Below are 7,465 nucleotides of genomic sequence, written 5' to 3'. Positions count from 1 at the left end.
CAAAATTTACGCGGCATTTGTTGAAGCGACTAATGTTTAGAGTTAAAAACACATAGATGGAAGCTCTGTGAAGTTGTTTGTGCATCTTTTACGAACACTGGTCGCAAGATCATAACTGTAGTTGAAGTCGAACCACAACCATAGTATTCATACAACAAGAGGGGCCTTATTCTATTTATATATTTTTTAGTTTCTTTTTCCAAAGTACACGTTTGTTAAACATGCACTTCACTTTAAAAGAAAAGAAGACAGCAACATATGCTTCTTGCTAAACCTTATATTTCATATATAAACCAAAAAATGAAATTTGGGTGGGAAAGAAATGCTTGGTTGGATGTAGCTTGATGAGTAGGCTTAATTAGCGTTAAAATTGTTCTTTCCTTATAAATATAGTGATGAAAAGAAATGAGGTCTGAAGGTGGATTCCGGAAGAAGAAATGCGTTGGTGGTGGAGTTGGATTGAAACAGGTGTACAACATAAGCAACCTCAACGGATTTTTGGTTTTCTTCGTTTACAAGTTCGTTGTTGATTGTGATTTAGGCCAACCGCAACATAACCAACATGGTTAGCAAAAAAAATTCTATTATTTTAGTAAGCAAATATGTCATTTTTTATTTATCATGTAAATTAGACATTCATATACAAAACTCATACACTATTCAATTTAAATTAGTTTTAAAATTTAAAATAATTAATATTAGATATTAATTTAAAAATTATTTCATAAATTTATATTAATAATATAAACTATTTTATATATTAATATTTTTTTAGCTTATACGTAACTAATTAATATTTTCTCCATAATTAATTTTTATTTAATATTTTTTTTAATGTCGAAGTGAATTAACATATTAAATCAAGTAAAATAAAATAGTGAATATGAAATTCGTATGTAAAATAAGATAAACAGACTGTCAATTAAAGTTTAGCACATATTAGAGTAATTTTAAAATTACTATTATTAAAATAATAATTTTATTTTAAATAATAATAAATTTATCTAGATGATACTTGTGAATAAAAGCTTTCATAAAATTTATAATCATTTGATAATTTGATAACTTTTATATATATGATTATGATTGGGAATATAACTATCAATATTTTTATTATTTGATAACTTTAAATGATTATTAGTACAAATATTGAATCTTATATTTTTCATCAATCATTTGATAACTTTATCTATTTGATTATCATTACTAATATAAGTATAGAATATTATACTTATCTTTTAAGTAATTGATTTTTTATATTATATCTACAAACTTAGCTTTATTGAAGGTAATAATTAATTTAGATTATATATATATATATCATCCTTTCTTATTAAGATAATTTGCTTTTTATTTTATTTAAAATTCTCTATTTAAAAAATGTTGGATTTTTGGAGTTGATATAGGAAGTTAATATGTAACAAAAAATATTTGAATCCAATAAATTAATTTATATTAAAGATATGATATCACTCTCAACCTAAAACAATAAAATAAAAATAAAAAGTTTGTGTGTGCATTTTTTTTGTTATATATTATTTATTTCAATATTTCTACCTAATATAGAACACTCAACTCCACTTACTTGAATTTTTTACATAAAACTTATAAAATCAAGTGGGTACAATATGTAAATAAAATATAATAATATTTTATATAAGAATAAAAAAATAACTATAAAGTTAAATATATTATATATATGAGCAAACATTAGCATAAATAAATTTATATTAGTTAAAAGTTTTCATAACTTTTATGTTTTAATATTACTCGTTTTGTAAAAAAATTTAAATTTTACACTCAGTGTTCCATGAAAATAGTTATTCTTAAAATAGTTTAGACGGATTGGTGGATATAGATGTATGTAGTTTCAAATGTATGGACAGAAAAAGGCAGGGAAGGAAAACAAAATATGCGGCAGAAAAGTGTTTCAATCTGGCTTGTGGAGGGTGGGTAACTAGTGTACGAGGAAAAATTCGTAGTTTCAGTGTAACAGTGTTTTGAAATATATGCAATAATTTGCAATCTTTTCATTCAAATGAATTTCTATTTCATAATTCTACTCATTATATGGTCATTATATGGTCAAACGCTTCTAAGATTAATGATCACACTTTTAATATTTTTTTCTTAAATGGTAGTTTATTAAACTTATACATTTTCTCAATTTTCTTAACCACCTTCCTTTAATATGTCTTTTTCATTTTTTTAAAAAAATCAATTTCATCAATTTAAATTTATTTTATAAATAATTTTATATCACAATATAAGTTATTCATTATAATTGATCTAAAATATGATTTGCATGTTAAAAAATGTTATAAAGGGATAGACTAAAAGACATAAAATGTTAAGAAAAATTCTTAAAAACACTATTATTAAAGAAAAAATATAAAAAATGTTATTATTTATATAATCATTCAAATATGTTATATTTAAAATAACAAACAAAATTACATAAATACATCGACAAGTATTCTACCTGTTTCTTGATTAATAACATCTTCTACTCATGATCACATTGAATAAAAAATATAAGAGAAATAACACGCAATATAAAATAACTCAAATAAATTAAATGTAAAAATAATAATTAATCATTCCAAAATTCAACCAACAATGAATTTGAACATTTAACATTATAATATGTATAACATTTAAAATATTACTTAGTCACTGGGTTCCTCACTACTATGAACTCAGTTACTGTGTTCCTTTTAATTTAATTTTTTATTTATTTTTCTGAAAAAAAATAAAAAATGTTAGACTTATCAAATACTGATAACTCTTCATCTAAACATAAATGGTAGGAACATCTATCGACTGTTCACAGTGAGATGCTCTTATTTATATAATAAAAGCGTTACCATTAAAAGTTTGGATATATTATAAACACACTTCCATAATTCAATATTTACAATATATATTCTTATAGTTACAAATATAAAAAATTATTGTTATTATCCCACACACAACTTTATCTTATTACATAAGTATCATTACTCATTACACGACCTTTTTCATTTCACATTCATCTTATCATTCAACATATAACTTTATTATTTTATATTTATCTCTTCATTCGTCACGTAATATGATTTCATTTCACTTCTATTTCATTAAATCAATTACATTCATATATAATGCACACATATAGCACCCATAAACATATTTATAAATATTTTAAAATTAATAAAAACTATACATAATAGTACTATTTAAACCATAGGAGTAATACATAAAAGTTAAGTTTTTTTTTTTTGTAACTAAGTGAAATCAAAATCTACTCAAAGAAAATTCTTTTTGAGTGAAACTTTCAATCTTTCACTTTGAAAATGAATGAGAGAAATTTATTTTCGCTCAAAGAAATTGATTAGATACTCTCATAACTACACTATCTATAATCCTATGGATAGATTTAAATCTACTTTGTAGTTTATGCAAAAATTATGCATACAAAACTCAATATTTTCACTCAAAACCTAATCATGTTCTTTTAAATTCAAATTAAAACTCACATGGATCTATCATAGGGTTTTTTAATATAGATAATTATATATTTTAAAAAATTATATTTCTCTTCCAATAAATTAAATTGAGATAACTTCTGATACCTTAATTTTCATTATAATCTTAAAGAAATTGATCCAAGACTTAGAAAAGTTAGGGTAGTCACAATATTTTCCTGGAAGTTTAATTTATTTATAAACCAAACATAGCAATGCAGATCTAACCAAAGACATATATATCTTTCCTAATTAAATCATCCATACACCTCATAAAACCTCACCTCCATGTTATTAAAAGAACAATAAACCAAGGATATGAAGAAAAACAAAAGCCTAGTTAAAATAAAAATTTGACCAAAACGTTTGATCTACTCCATTACCTTTTAATTCGTATACTCCGATCGAATAAAAGATAAAAAAAATATAACAAATCTAAAAAAAAATAAAATGCTTTCTATTTTAAAAAATAAAATATTTTATATAACCTTTATAAGTTTTAAATGATAAAATATTCATTTTAGATTAAATTTAAACATTTTCATCTAAACTATAAAAAAATTTAATTATTGGCATTATTACGACCCCACTAAATTGTTTTCATCTAAACTTTTTCATACAAAAATATACGTCAATTTATTTCAATAAATTTTTTTCTCACTTAAGAAATAAGATAGTTTTTAACGAGATAGTTCTAGACTTGTTTGAAATTTTGTTTCTGGCTCAGTTGAAGGTTTGAGCTTGTCTCACATCTAAATTTCTCTCAGTTAGTTTTTCGTTTTCTGATTGGTGTCTTATCCCTTTGGTTTGTTTGTATTCGCTTTAGTGGGATGTCGGAGGAAGTTTTTGTCAGGTTTTATCAAGTTATGTCAGGAGTTGCTCTGTTTTTTAGATGGTTCAAGTTCATACCTTTTTATATAAGGGTTGAATCACCCCTGAAGTGGTTCTTGTGTATATATATACTTGATTGCTGATAAAAAAAGTTAAGTATATATTTCATATTATTTTAATAAAGTGATATATCATTAGTCATATTCATTGCAAAGTTATTTCATGGATTAATCAATGGAATTGGATTGTGTAGCGTATTAGTAACGAGTAAAATATTTCATATTCATTATTTCAAAATTTATTTAATGTAACCATAGATTATTTTTAATTTAAATCTTGGTTTCTTTCCTACAATGTCAATTTATTCTCTAGTGACTAGGAGAATATTATATATGTAAAAAAATATATAGAAACTAACAAATATCTTGTACATTATCATGCTTATTAAAAGTATTTTAAAAATTATTTTCTTTTACTATGGATATCAATGATTATAACCACTTCTATTTTTCTTTTAATATGAAAGTCCAATAATTTAGTTGAGTATCTTCAATTGGGTTGGGCTGACTAGACACTATGTTTAGTAGATGGACTTAATCATTGTGTCTCTTTTATAATTTCTATTTTGAAAAGATTATTGTGCTTGTAATTAGTGCGCAATAGGACAGAAATAAAACCTAATAGTTGCCCGTGTGGATGTAGGTTGCAGTTGGCGACGAACCACATTAAATATTGTGTTGTTTATTTTCTGCAGTTGATTCGTGATTATGTGTGTTGCTTCCTCGTGCGTTTTTTCCAATCAAGTAGCATGAGAGTTTGGTTCATTTACACACTAGAGATTCGATCAACAGAAATTAATCGACAAGATGGCAGAATATGGGAAGTTCCGAATTGAAAAATTCGATGGTACAAATTTCAATTGGTGGAAAATGCAAATTGAGGATTTGCTAGTTCAGTTACAAAGCACATCAATAAAATGAATTCGATCTTAGCCAAACTTACGTCAGTGGGCATTAAGTTCGATGATGAAGTTCAAACTTTACTACTGATATCGTCATTACCTGACGATTGGTCCAGAACGGTTACAGACAACAGTTACTAGTTTAGCGGGACCCGATTTTGATAAGATTCGTGATCTCGTTCTTGGCGAGGATGCCAGAAGAAGGAGTTTTGGGGAATTATCTAGTGAATCGTTAAATGTCATCAGAGGTAAAAGAAATATCAGAGGTAGTGGGAGCAAGATCAGAAGAAGGAGTCAGTCAAAGACTCATGATTGCTCAAGTGTAATATGTTGGAACTGCAAGGAGGTGAGACATTTCAGGAATCAATGCCCAAATGATAAATAAGTCAACATTGCAGAAGATTTCGCAGACGAGAACCTCTTAGTCTGTTGCGCGGATAGTATTGTGGATTCCTGGGTCATGGATTTTGGTGTTTCATTTCATGCTACCCACAACAGTGAAACATTGCAGAATCTAGTTATTGGGGACTTTGGAAATGTAAGACTAGCGAACAACAAAACTTTTGATGTTACGGGCATAGTGACATAGTGTTGAAGACGTCAGTCGATTTCTGGACTTTGAAAGATATCAGAGTTGTTCCAAGCATAATGAAAAGTGTGATTTATGTTAGGTAGTTGGACGAACAGGAACATGATGTGAAGTACGGAAATTAGCAGTGAAAGGTCGTCAATGGAAATCTTGTCATGGCCCGCGAAAGAAAGAGAGGTTTGTTGTATATAGTCGGATTACCATCTGACAGAATGACCGTCCCAGTTCGGAAGATAAAGAAAGTCCGGTTCACAGAATCTCATGGGCAGAAAAGGGTTTTCTTTACAAGATAGAAACTCAAAGCCACATGTCAGATTCTGGATGAATGAGCATGGAAAGGTTAAGGTAGACCAGTCAGAGGTAATTATGGCAGTGGGAGCACGGGTCGTGCTTCAGTTGAGGTTCCTAGACGACAGTAGGTTAGGAGAACTAGTATTCCAATTGTTGAAACATCTCCAAAAAATTTCTTGTTGAGTATGGAGTATGTTTGTTCTCAGGCTATTCCAGGATCCGGAAGTTCGTGCAAGTAGGAGCCGGTAGGAACAGAGAACGGATCAGTGACAGTCATGACTAACATGTTGAAACTCAGGGAAGTTTCAACAAAGTCTTCAAAATGATTAAGAAGGTTGATGACAACTAGTGGTGGAACATTGAGTTCTGTTGACAATTTACAGAAGTACATGTACACAGTTGAAACGCAGGTGAACATTGTTTTGTGACTTCAAGTGCGAGATTGTTGGGTATGAAGTCAGGACCAATTGGGTTGGGCTAACTAAACAACATGTTTAGTGAGTGAGCTTAATCATTGTGTCCCCTTTATAATTTCTATTTAAAGAGATCATTGTACTTGTAATTAGTGCACAACAAGACAAAAATAAAACCTAATAGTTGCCCGTGTGGATGTAGGTTGCAGTTGGCGACCGAACCACGTTAAATCTTGTGTTGTTTATTTTCTGCAGTTGATTCGTGATTATGTGTGTTGCTTCCCCGTGCAGTTTTTCCCATCATTGAGTTGCTTTTTTCTAACTCAGTTTATAAATTTAATTTGAATGCTAATGTAAATTGACAAACTTAAATATAAACACGTGTTAGTTGATATGATAATCGTTGCAGCACTAACTAGGTGTTGACAAACTAGATGGATAAAATAATTTTTTTAAAATAAAAGCTTTCATGTTAAGCATTATTATGCAACTTAAGATTTCAACTAGGATGACACCTTAAGTAACAACAATCATTTGCCATCACAAGAAAAAAAATATTATTAAAAAAAAGAAAAAGAAAGAAAATACAAAAATACAGGGGGACTAGACCAAAACTCATATGTTAACAAAAACAATACATAGGTAGACTATTGATGAGCATATATTTATTCACACACAATAACCTTAATCATAGATTATTGGACTATAATAATAAATAAATCCATTGTTTTAATTAATATTCTTATAATTGGGTTTATTTGGGCCTTAACTATTATTATTGTTAATTTTGTGTTTTTAGAGTAAATTATCTGGAGAAAGCATCTACCTTTGTGAATGGCCAAATATGCAAAAGTCCAAGTTGCTTCTTGAACCA

This window comes from Phaseolus vulgaris, chromosome 3, assembly GCF_000499845.2.
Source record: "Phaseolus vulgaris cultivar G19833 chromosome 3, P. vulgaris v2.0, whole genome shotgun sequence".
Taxonomy (NCBI): Eukaryota; Viridiplantae; Streptophyta; class Magnoliopsida; order Fabales; family Fabaceae; genus Phaseolus; species Phaseolus vulgaris.
Note: the sequence above shows the minus strand (reverse complement) of the source record.